The 11,677-nt window shown below is 38.2% G+C and overlaps 1 pseudogene across 1 annotated transcript; it reads left to right on the top strand.

The window, feature by feature from the left end:
• The first annotated feature begins 3,168 nt into the window (after positions 1 to 3,168).
• On the top strand, positions 3,169 to 4,492 carry LOC309973922 (elongation factor 1-gamma-like; annotated as a pseudogene). Its single transcript has one exon. The product of its transcript is annotated as an elongation factor 1-gamma-like (transcript).
• The last annotated feature ends 7,185 nt before the right edge of the window (positions 4,493 to 11,677 follow it).

Below are 11,677 nucleotides of genomic sequence, written 5' to 3'. Positions count from 1 at the left end.
TTTTAACTTGATATCTTATAAGTTAAAATAAAAATCTTTAGATTCCCCTGCCCTATCCCTTTCTTTCTATATAATTTTTCAGGTGAAGAACACATAACTGATAGTTTCTTAAAGAACCTACAAACATGCCACCTGAGTTTGTCAGTCTAGATCTGCTGTTTGCATACTCCTGGTGCAATTTAACATGTTCTTCTGTCCTTTATTTCCTGAGGATCAATTAATCTCAAGACCGATTCCACTGATGATGTGTTCTTTCATCAAGAAGCACAAAATCCCTTTTCCCTTTCTGTGATGTTTGTGGCTGGAATGCAAAGTGTCTGCATCCATTAATTCATTAGGGATTGCAAACTTGTGATATTTCGATTCTATTATTTTTTTTTACTTGTTAGATGGAACAATTTCATAAGGAGGCGCTATAGGATAGAGTTAATCTACAGCTGGTCTTGGAAAACTCTCTCTTTATCTCCAGGGATGCCCCGATTATCTGGCTTTGACTCTTGACCAAGGTAAGTGCACTGAAATTTATGATGTTTTGTTTAAAATCCAAAACTCCCCTGGTGATCCCCAAACTCCAGAGTCAGTTTGTTTATGGATAGTTTTCTACTGGCATAACTGGTTACACAGCTGGGTGATTATGTAACCAGAAGGGCATAAAAGACCTCCTGGAAGCTTCTGTCTTGAGCTCTTTTAAAGCCAAAATTCAAAATTCATTGCACAGATCAAGCTGAAGTGAATAAGAACCATGGGGAGATCTCATCTGACTATCTCTCGGATCCCCAATGCCTACCTGCACTCCCTTTCTTTTGCTGTATCATTTTCTCTGACTTTAGATAATAGCCTTAAATGAGCATGTTCTGTTGAGTCTTATAAGTCTTTTCAAATATCGAAAACTAAAAAAATACTTCCAGAGACAACTCCCCTCACCTACTATTTTTTATCCAATAGTTTAGTTCATATAGAAAGGCAAGATCATGTTTATTTCTTTCCTCTGATTTAACCAGTTTTCAAGAGAATGAATTGGTTTTCTGTTATCTTCAGCAGGTAACTAATTATGGGTTTGTTTTTTAAACATACTTTTTAAACTTGTTTGTTTAAACATAGCCAACAAGTTTAGATCATTTTCAATGTTTATCCTTTATGAAGTTCAAATTGTCCCATTTCTCCCAGTAATCTTTGTCAACTTTCACGCTCTGGTATGTCAAGATGGTCCAGAGTCATCTTTTGCATTCCTACCCACCCCCAACCTGGTATCAGCCATCATTCCAAAAGCACAATCTGTATCCTGGGGGTGCTCATTGCTACTGGGTCACTCATTGTCTCTAGACCTTTTCAGTGAACAGAACTAACTAGTAAATAAATATTTTAAAATATTTTATGAGTTTATACTGATATTTTGAGTTCAAATGTGGACCATGGGGTGTTTATTTAACCTCTTCTATGTATCTTCTCCAGACTGAATCCACAATGAACTTTAATGGATATTTGAGGAGGTTTATTTTAAAAGGAGGGAAGTTACAAATATTTGGCTATATAGGAACCACAAAGGTTAGGACAATAATCTGCCGCTTGTCACAGGTGAGCTTCTACCAACCTAAAGCACAAATGAATGAGTGGAGGTATTGTCTCTAGAACCTAGAAGGATCAAGCGTTGTGTAGTCAGTCATCTTGTTAGGAATCATGACCATGATCAAAGGACACAGTCAGTTCAAGAAAAACTTTCAGAGAGGGAGCCAGAAATTAACTCTGATCTCATTCTCTTCCTTCCTCCTGATCTCCTTCTCCTAGCAAAATTCATGTTATGCATATTGTTTTATAATCTGTTTTTTATACTTACTCTGTCAATAACTAGTCTTCAAAAGTAGTACTTCAATTGCTAAAAGATATTCTATTACATATATATATGCCACAAATAATGCACTCAAGTAGTAAATATTTAATCTCTTTTCTGTTAATTTTCTACCATTATAAAAGAGTTTTTATGGAAATTTATGTGACTGTTTGCACAGGTTTCTACCTATATCTTGGGTAAATATGTAGAAGTAGAATTGATATTCCAAGCAACAAGTACATTTTCAGTGCTTTGGGGATATTTTGTAAAAGTGCCCTCTAGAAATATAGTAGCACCTTACACTTCCTACAACAGCTTTTTCATACTCGATTAAAAATGTGGGCTCTGATGTCAGATTTTCTGGCATCAAAACCTGACTCAGCTACTTATTAGTTATGCGGCAAGTTACTTAACCAATCTCAGCATCCTTCTTCTGTAACTAGAGATGGTAGTTAGCTACCTACTTATAGGATTGTCTGTTGGAAAGATTAAACAGGATGCTGAACCTTTGAAACAGTGTCTGACATACAGAAAGCACTCAATAAATGTCAGCTAAATAATAGCAGGCATTATAACCCTTAGAATACATATTTGCCAATTTGACATGTACAAAAGTTATTTATTATTGTTTCACTTGAAATTCTTTAATAATCAGCTTGAATTTTTAAAAATTTCATTATAAATGATTAACCCTTATTCTTTATGAATTGTTTATTTATGCTTTTCACAGATTCCTTTTATTTTGTAGTATTTATTTTAAATATGAAGGAAGGTATCCATATGTTAGATATAGTTTGTATATTATATATGCTTCAAGTTATTCTCAGGTTGCCATTTGAATTTTAATTGTACATTATAAGTAATTGATTCTATAATTTTTTTAATGATTTCTGATTTTGTCATCATGCTTGTAAAGGCCTTTTACAACCCAAAATAACAAAAATATTCTTTATATTCTCCAATTACGTTTATAATTTTGTTTTGTATACCTCTACCTTTAATACTTTTGCAATTTATTTAGATGCAAGTTGTAAAACAGAGAATCTAAATATCATTTTTCCAAGATGACTGAAGTTTACCCTAACAATTTTGTGTGTGTGTAATATATGATCTTATCACTAAGTGGAATAGCATTCTTATTTTACGTGAGATTGTGTAAGCATAGATGTAATTTAGAAATTTCTATCATTTCACTCATATGCCTGTAGTTTTCTTACATATGTGAATATATGATAGGGCAAAGGCTTTTTTATAACTCTTAATTTAATAACTTAATTGAATATTTTGTAAAGTAGCATGTTTTAAAGATAAATAGGTCACCCTTTCTCTGCAGAATCACCATGGCGGCTGGGACCCTGTACACACATCCTGAAAACTGCAGGGCCTTCAAGGCCCTCATTGCCACTCACTACAGCAGGGCTCAGGTGCGCGTGCTCTCCGCACCACCCCACTTCCATTTTGGCCAAACCAATGGTACCCGCGAATTTCTCCGTAAATTTCCTGCTGGCAAGGTTCCAGCCTTTGAGGTTGATGATGGATTCTGTGTTCGAGAGCAATGCCATCGCCTACTATGTGAGCAACGAGGAGCTGCGGGGAAGTATTCCTGAAGCAGCAGCCCAGGTGGTGCAGTGGGTGAGCTTTGCTGATAGCGACATAGTTCCCCCAGCCAGTACCTGGGTGTTCCCCTCCTTGGGCATCATGCACCACAACAAGCAGGCCACGGAGATTGCAAAGGAGGAGGTGAGGTGAATTCTAGGGCTGCTGGATGCTCCCTTGAAGACAAGGACTTTTCCGGTGGCCAAACGTGTGATGCTGGCTGACATCACAGTTGTCTGCACCCTGTTGTGGCTTTATAAACAGGTTCTGGGGTTGCATTAAGCAGCCCCAGTTCCGGGCTGTCTTGGGGGAGGTGAAATTCTGAGAAAGTGGCCCAATTTGATGCTAAAACGTTTGCAGAGAGCTAGCCTAAGAAGGACACCCCACGGAAAGAGAAAGCTTCTCGAGAAGAGAAACAGAAGCCCCAGGCCAAGCGGAAAGAAGATGACGGCTGCCCCTGCTACTGAGGAGGAGCTGGATGGACGTGCGCAGGCAGCGGCTGCTGAGCCGAAGGCCAAGGACCCCTTTGCTCCCCTGCCCTAGAGCACCTTTGTGTTGGATGAATTTAAGCGCAAGCACTCCAACGAGGACGCACTCTCCGTGGCGCTGCCGTACTTTGGGGAGCACTTTGATAAAGATGGCTGGTCCCTGTGGTACCGAGTACCGCTTCCCTGAAGAGCTCACCCAGACCTTCATGAGCTGCGACCTCACCACTGGAGTGTTCCAGCGATTGGACAAACTGGGGAAGAATGCATCTGTCAGTGTCATTCTCTTTGGAAGCAACAATAGCAGCTCCATTTCTGGAGTCTGGGTCTTCCGAGGCCAGGAGCTTGCCTTTCCGCTGAGTCCAGATTGGCAGAGGTACTATGAGTCATACACATGCTGGAAACTGGATCCCAGCAGCGAGGAGACTCAGACTGGTTCGAGAATACTCTTCCTGGGATGGGGCCTTCCTGCACGTGGGCAAAGCCTTCAATCAGGGCAAGATCTTCAAGTGAACATCTCTTGCCATCGCCTAGCTGCCCGCACCTGCCCTTCAGGGAGAATGGGGGTCATTAAAGGAAACTGAACATCGAACCCTTTCCTGCCCTGCCTCCTTTGTGGGTGACAGCTTCTTCAAAGGGGGGTAGATATGTTGAAGCAGGGTGTTGTCTATACCTGCAGAACCTCCCTGTGCAGGAAAGAAGTCTTCAGAAGAGCAGAAAGAGAGGCCTCTCCTGAGTTTTTATTTCTGTTCTTTTAATTGCCTTGCCTCTCCTGTGATTACCGTCTTCTAGCCTAGCTGGGAAAGATTGGATGCAGTTAGAAGGTGGTGACACAGGGCTTTGTAACTACCTAATTCCAGACATTCCTGCATGAAGGGGGAGAATACCTGCTGACTGGGTGAGAGCACAGCATATGCAGAGCGACTTAACACTACTTCCTTACTTCCTGCAGCTGCCCTGTGAAGTGGGGTGGCAGCTGTATCCAAGAGTTATAGTTTCAACACTTCAGACAAATGGCAAGAAGAGGCACAGACTCCTTGGAACAGATGCTGGCTTGTGGGCCCTAACCTGGCTGTGGGTCATCTCTGGGGTATCCCTACTTTCCATCAAGGAAGTGGGGTTCAGAGATTTAAGCAACTTGCCTGTGATCACACATCTTAGGTGGTGGAGACAAGACTATGAACCCAGTGTTTGTCACTGGAGCCTGTACCTTAAAGACGCCCTAGCACTTCCTGCAATGTAGAGCAGTCATAAATGTCATTTAACAACCCTGAAAAAAAATATATATATATATGTATATATATATAAATAGGTCATAATTCATTTAAGGTTCTGGGAATTTATTGGAAGTCACTAACATTTAATAAATAATAAAAATATAGAAATATTAGACTTCATTATATGTATTTGCAGTAAATATTATTTATAAAATTATTATTGCCTTTGTGTGTGTTTGTGTGTATAAGTGTGTATGTGAATTGAGTCCTAATTCTAAACATGATTCATACTGTAGGTTACAATCAAAAAAGATTGAAAGTCACTGCTGTAATGTAAATCTTTTCAGATAATATTAGAATAATTTTTCAAGTTCCAATCTCCCCACCAAAATTTTTCCATGATATTTACTAGCTTTGTATTAAGCATCACTAGTTTTATTTTCCATTTTAAAAGGTAATTTTGTCCAAAGTAGTTTGCAGGCTTAATCCATTCCCATTACATTTTAGTATTTTTCAATGTGTTAAAGACATCTAATTTGGAACTAATACGGATTTGTCTTCTGTAATTCTGCTCTGCATCTCTCTGAATTTTATTCACTACTTGGTAACGTAACATTTACTCATACTAAATTTACAGCTTCTCTTTGCATCACGAAAACCTTATTCCATCGGCATGTGTGTGAGAGCTATTTCCCATGCCAAATGGGTGGATAGCATGCCCTACTCTGGACCATTTTAATCCTTGAGTTTAAAAAACAGTCGCGGGCTTCCCTGGTGGCGCAGTGGTTGAGAGTCTGCCTGCCGATGCAGGGGATATGGGTTCGTGCCCCGGTCTGGGAAGATCCCACATGCCGCGGAGCGGCTGAGCCAATGAGCCATGGCCGCTGAGCCTGTGGGTCCGGAAGCCTGCGGTGCGCAACGGGAGACGCCACAACAGTGAGAGGTCCGCGTACCGCAAAAAAAATGAAACATTTGTGTACACTAAGAAATTGAAAGAGTAAAGCTTTTACATGTCACCTGGTGTTATATGAGCTTTGATAGGAAAACAGTAATCAGAATATATCATTTTTATAAACTAAATGCGCATTCATAAATAACTGTCTAAATGTCAGAGGTAGATCAATAATAGATAGATAACTAGAGATATCTATATCTATCTGTATACATACTGTATATCCTTCTTTATAGTACCCTTACCAGCATCAAGGCTCCATGTAATATGTACCCGGGATTGTGCCTTATTCTATTTAAACCCACCCTGTTAAGGTTTAAATCTTCAGTGTACAAATGATGAAACTGACACTTATAGTTTAAAAACTCACCCAAGGACACAAAGCTGGTATGTGGCAGATCCAAGACTGGAAGTCAGAGTTTCTCACTCTGAAGCACAAAATGGACAGAAAATCTGTTTTCTGTAGGTTCCACCTATATCAACAGATATATTTTTTCCCTAAGTCCAGAGTCACTTGTGACACGTAATGTTGTCATTGGGTGGACTGGGTCCTGATTCTCTCCCACCCACCCAATTTCATTTTGCAGCACTTACCCCAGGTCTTTTCCCTCTAGACATATTGGCTTTTTTTTTTTTCTTTTTCTTGAAATCCCATTTTTCATTTATAGAACTTTTTGAGAGAATACATGATTCGTCTAATTAAACTTCATATACAGGACAAAGCAAAACAAGTTGAATGTTTTCATTTTTCACTCTGGGGCAAAAAAATAAGCTTTTAGTTAAATCAACTTAAGAAACAGCTTGAATTGCAAGATAATACTGCTCCTATAAGTAATTGCTTATGTGCCTGTCCTATTCATAGTGGAAGAGCTATGATTTATGAGCATTTTTATTTAAAGTATAATCTTGGATTTATTCCAAATAATCGCCATCTTTGAAATGTTGTCAACCTGGGATAGCCACAGGGATGCCAGAATTAAGGTATTATATCAGCTCACCACATGGTCCGCCCATTGGGCTCAAATACGTCTTTATCCGTCACTCTTTTATCACATATTTCCTTACTTCACATTTATATTTAATCCATTGACTTCCGTGATTTCTTTTATACCAGAGAGCATGTGAAACACAGAGAAAATGAGTAGACATATTCACTTAGCAGGAGTTTTCTTCCTGGCTCTCTTTCTCTCTCTTTCTGGCTAAAACTCCATTAGGCAAAAGTGCTCCTGGTATTAATCTAAGATGATTAGCTGTGAAGTGGAACACAAAGGCTGGCCTGGGGTGGAGACATCTGACAGTGGGAAGATACTTCAGAGGAAAAGAATCAAGAAGAACATTAGTTTAAGAGGCAAACTTCAAACAATATTAGGCACAAGAAATAATGTTAGCTGCAGCTGCAAACCAAATGGAAAAGTATATTCGCCAGTGTAGAGACTGTTCCTGGCCTTTCATTAGCTGTGCATGGGTCCCAGAGATCAACACCAGTATATTTCAGTTCAGTTTTTTTCTCTCTCTCTCTCATTCTCCTCTTACTTTTTACTTTTTAAAAATCTTTTATGGGAATATAATTGCTTTACAATGTTGTGTTCGTTTCTCTTGTACAAGGAAGTGAATCAGCTATATGTATACATATATCCCCTCCCTCTTGAACCTCCCTCCCACCCCTCCATCCCACCCATCTAGGTCATCACAGAGCACTGAGCTGAGCTCCCTGTGCTGTACAGCAGGTTCATCACTTGACTTTTTTTCCCTACATGCCCCCACATCTTATTCCTTTAGCTTGCCTAACTAGCTATTAATGTTGTGTTAGAGGCAGCACTGCTTCCCTTATATACTATGTGCTCCCCTAAATAATCCAGCCTCCCTTGCAATTATATTAGGCCACGAGGCTAGTTCCAGCCAATATTGACTTATCAGAGGTGACCTATTGCACTTCTAGACCAAACATTTGATAGTGTGGTACCTCTCTCAGGAAAGGGAGACATCACAACATACAGGGAACCCGGATCCCTGAGTCACCTGATGGAAGAGCATCTCTAGTGACTGGCATCAGACTTCCTATGAATAATTATTAAAAGTTGTATATGAAACTGTTGAGATTCAGAGATTAATTTGTTCCTATAGTATAGTCTAATTTATATGTTAAGCTACACTATAAACTAATATATACATTGATATTCACTACTAATGTGCCAATTAAGTGGAAAGAATGCACAGGTCACACATTAGGAGTCTAGGATTTTACTTCTATCCATTTTATATTCCTTCAAACAATATGTATGAAGTTTCTACAGTATTTTAATCACTGTTTCAGACAGGCTCTGGGAATAGTAAATAAGACAGATCAGATCCCTGTTCTCAGAGAAGGGGTCAGACAAAAATTAAGTAAATGAACAAATTAGGTAATTCAGAGTTTAATAAGCACTTTTAAAGTCAATACTAACATTGTGTGAGACCGGTGACTGGGGGGACTATTTAATTGAATAGTTAAGGAAGACCTCTCCATCTTAGAATTAGAACATGAATGAAATAAAGGTACTAGTTCAAATATTTCAGAGAAAAGAACTTGGGTATAAATATTCTTAATGCATTAAGAAAAAGAAAGAAATCCAGGGTAATGGAAGCATCAGTGAACCTGAAGAGAGTAGTACTGTATGGGGCAAGAGTGATATGCACCATTTCAGTCCATAATAAGGATCTGCAATTTTATTCTAAATTCTATGAGAAAATATTGGAGAAATTTAAGTAGGAAAATGTTATAATTGTGTTTGCATTTTCATAAGTTCATTCCAGGCATAGTGAAGAGAATATGTATATTTTTAATGCAGAACTGACTAGACTCACTAATAAATTAGACTGGCAAAGTGAAGAAATAAAGAAAGCAATAACAGCTCCTAGAATCTAGACTTGTACAACTGGTACAGAGTGATGTCTTTTGCTAAGATGAAGGAAGCTGGGAGGAGAATTTTCTTTCAGATGGGATTTATGATGTCAATTACACATCCAAGTGGAGGTGTTTAATAGAAAACTAGATATAAAATACTAGAGCACAGTGAAAAAGAGTGAGAAAAATTTGGAAATATTTTTATGCAAATTTCATTTAATGCACTGGATTGGTTAAGACCAGAGCTTAGACAGAGAATAAGAGTCATCTGAGGGTAGAGTTCTGGAATATTCCAGCATTTGCTAATTCAGAGACTTAATTCCTCCCTCTCTTACTCCTCCTCAAAGCAGACGACTCAGTCTCTGAAAGCTTTATCTTGAGGGGAATCCATAAAGGGTGATTATAGTGAAATTTTCAGGTATAGTGATAAGCCATTGAGAGAAATAAAATCAGTAAAAAAGCACTTTTGAAAAATCTATAAATACACAGCTTAGGTAGTTGCTTATTCTATCTGCAGCCCTGACTTAATTATGAAATAGTCACCTAACTCAGAGAATCCTCATTATATGACTCTACAAAGGGAAAGTAAGAGCAAGCTACTTCCTTTAATATATACTGGGAATACAATCATAAGTTTGAAATAAATTATCACCCTGCCACAAATCTTGATTGGGTTTCCATGAATAGCCCACTAGTGAAACATTCACTTGGCTAGTCAAGGAAGTGATAAGGGGACCACAGAAATGAGTATTTTTTCCAAGAGTGGTCTGACCTAGTTTGTTATAGGTCTTGAGGACATCACTCAAATTTTCTGTGTGTGTTTTGAAGCAAGTGCTAGGAAATGACCAGCAGCAGAAGTTCCATTTGCCATCTTTGTGGCCTATTTTCACAGGCAAACCACCACCATCATTCACCAAGTAGCACAGGTATAGTTTTTACTGGTAACAAAAGAGACGTCAGGGACAGGGGAAAAAGGTGTCTCAATGAAATAATGATGTTTAGCTCTTGGAAAACCACGGATGAATTCCAGAATGCCAGCCACAGACCTCTTCTATATAGCACTGTGAACATGGTAACCAGGCAAACTAGAGGAAGATAGTAAATAAAATGCCTGTATCACAGTCTTAGTTAGCAATCATATGAAGGATCTTAATAAGAAAGAGTCATTTGGGGAGGAAAAAAATTATTCACTCAATTGGTTTTGGCAATTTCCTACATATAAATATTAAATCTCTTATGGATACACTTAGTGAAAGTAGACTAACAGAATGGACATTCATTGATTTGATTTCTCATGAGCTATCTAAGTGTCATAGACAAGTATTGCTTACATTGGATGGTTGTGGAAATATACAGTTGTTACTATAAATTTGAGGAGGAATGAAAACAGAAAAGAAGGAAAGTGAAAGAGTGTAAAGGGGAAGGTGATTCTCCACCTTACATGAAACCTCGGCTCTAGTGATTCAGCAGCCCTCAGGTGCATACAAATTAGGATCCTTGTATTCACTGCCCCTTTTCTAAAGCTTCTTCTATCCCAACACATACATAATTTGCTTAATTATTAACTTTCCATGAGATCTACCATGTTCCTTCTTCATTTTCCAGTTATACGTCTCTCTCCCAGCAGTCTCTGTTCACCTCTGCCTTTCTAGCATGGATTAAGCTGGTTAATAACTGAGTGGGTTTTTAAAAAAATTTTATTGGTGTATAGTTGATTTACAATGTTGTGTTAGTTTCTGCTGTACAGCAAAGTGAATCAGTTATACATATACATATATCCACTCTTTTTAAGATCCGTTTCCCATATAGGTCATTACAGAGTATTGAGTAGAGTTCCCTGTGCTATACTGTAGGTCCTATTTTATATGTAGTAGTGTGTACATGTCAATCCCAATCTTCCAGTTTATCTCTCCCTCCCCCACAAGAATTGGGTATTTTGAGTACATCAAAACATCTGTTATAGGGGAACTTCTGAAAAGCCAAGATAATACCGGGGTTTAGCCTGATAAATATGATATATTCAGTCAGCTTATCTTGCATTTATATTTACATTTTTGTTTAATTTTGCCTGAACTTTCGTATATCAAACACTTTCAAATAGTCATCCAATTAAGTTATTAAATATTTATTAAGTACTTAATACCAGGGATCCCCTTATGATACACTGGATACAAAGCAGAGACCAAGACAGACATGTTCTATGCCCTCAGACAGCAGATGGTCTCATATGGAAGTAGGCATTATATTAAAAATTACAATGAAATTTGATAACTTATGTACAGAACAATTTTGGAGCTCGTTACAATTATCATCAGGAGTATCAAACAAATCATGTCCTATTTTAATTTGCAGAAGATCTCTAGGAGAAATGACCCTAAACCCTCCCCTGAATTCTGATTCACACTGGGATATTTCCTGACTTTCAATTAAATTAGTACGATTGAAATTTTGTCTTCAAAGCAATTTACTGAGGTATTTTCCTGACATACCTAACATGTACATTCTGTGTTTTCCATCCATGTAAATCCTGAATACATAACCTTAGACATGGTAGAAATATCATAGAATAAGGACTGTCCACTAAACCAGACAGTGAAGTGGTTTCAACTGAAATGCTAATCTATGCTTTGTTGAGAAAGATTCTGGAGTCACATTTGAGATCAGCAAGAAAAACGACCAATGAAAATACCTGTGACATGAACAAGAAGAGGAGAA

The sequence above is a fragment of the Leucopleurus acutus genome (genome assembly GCF_964270905.1).
Source record: "Leucopleurus acutus genome assembly, chromosome: 17".
NCBI classification, from domain to species: domain Eukaryota; kingdom Metazoa; phylum Chordata; class Mammalia; order Artiodactyla; family Delphinidae; genus Leucopleurus; species Leucopleurus acutus.
This window is presented reverse-complemented; position numbering and strand designations above follow the sequence as displayed.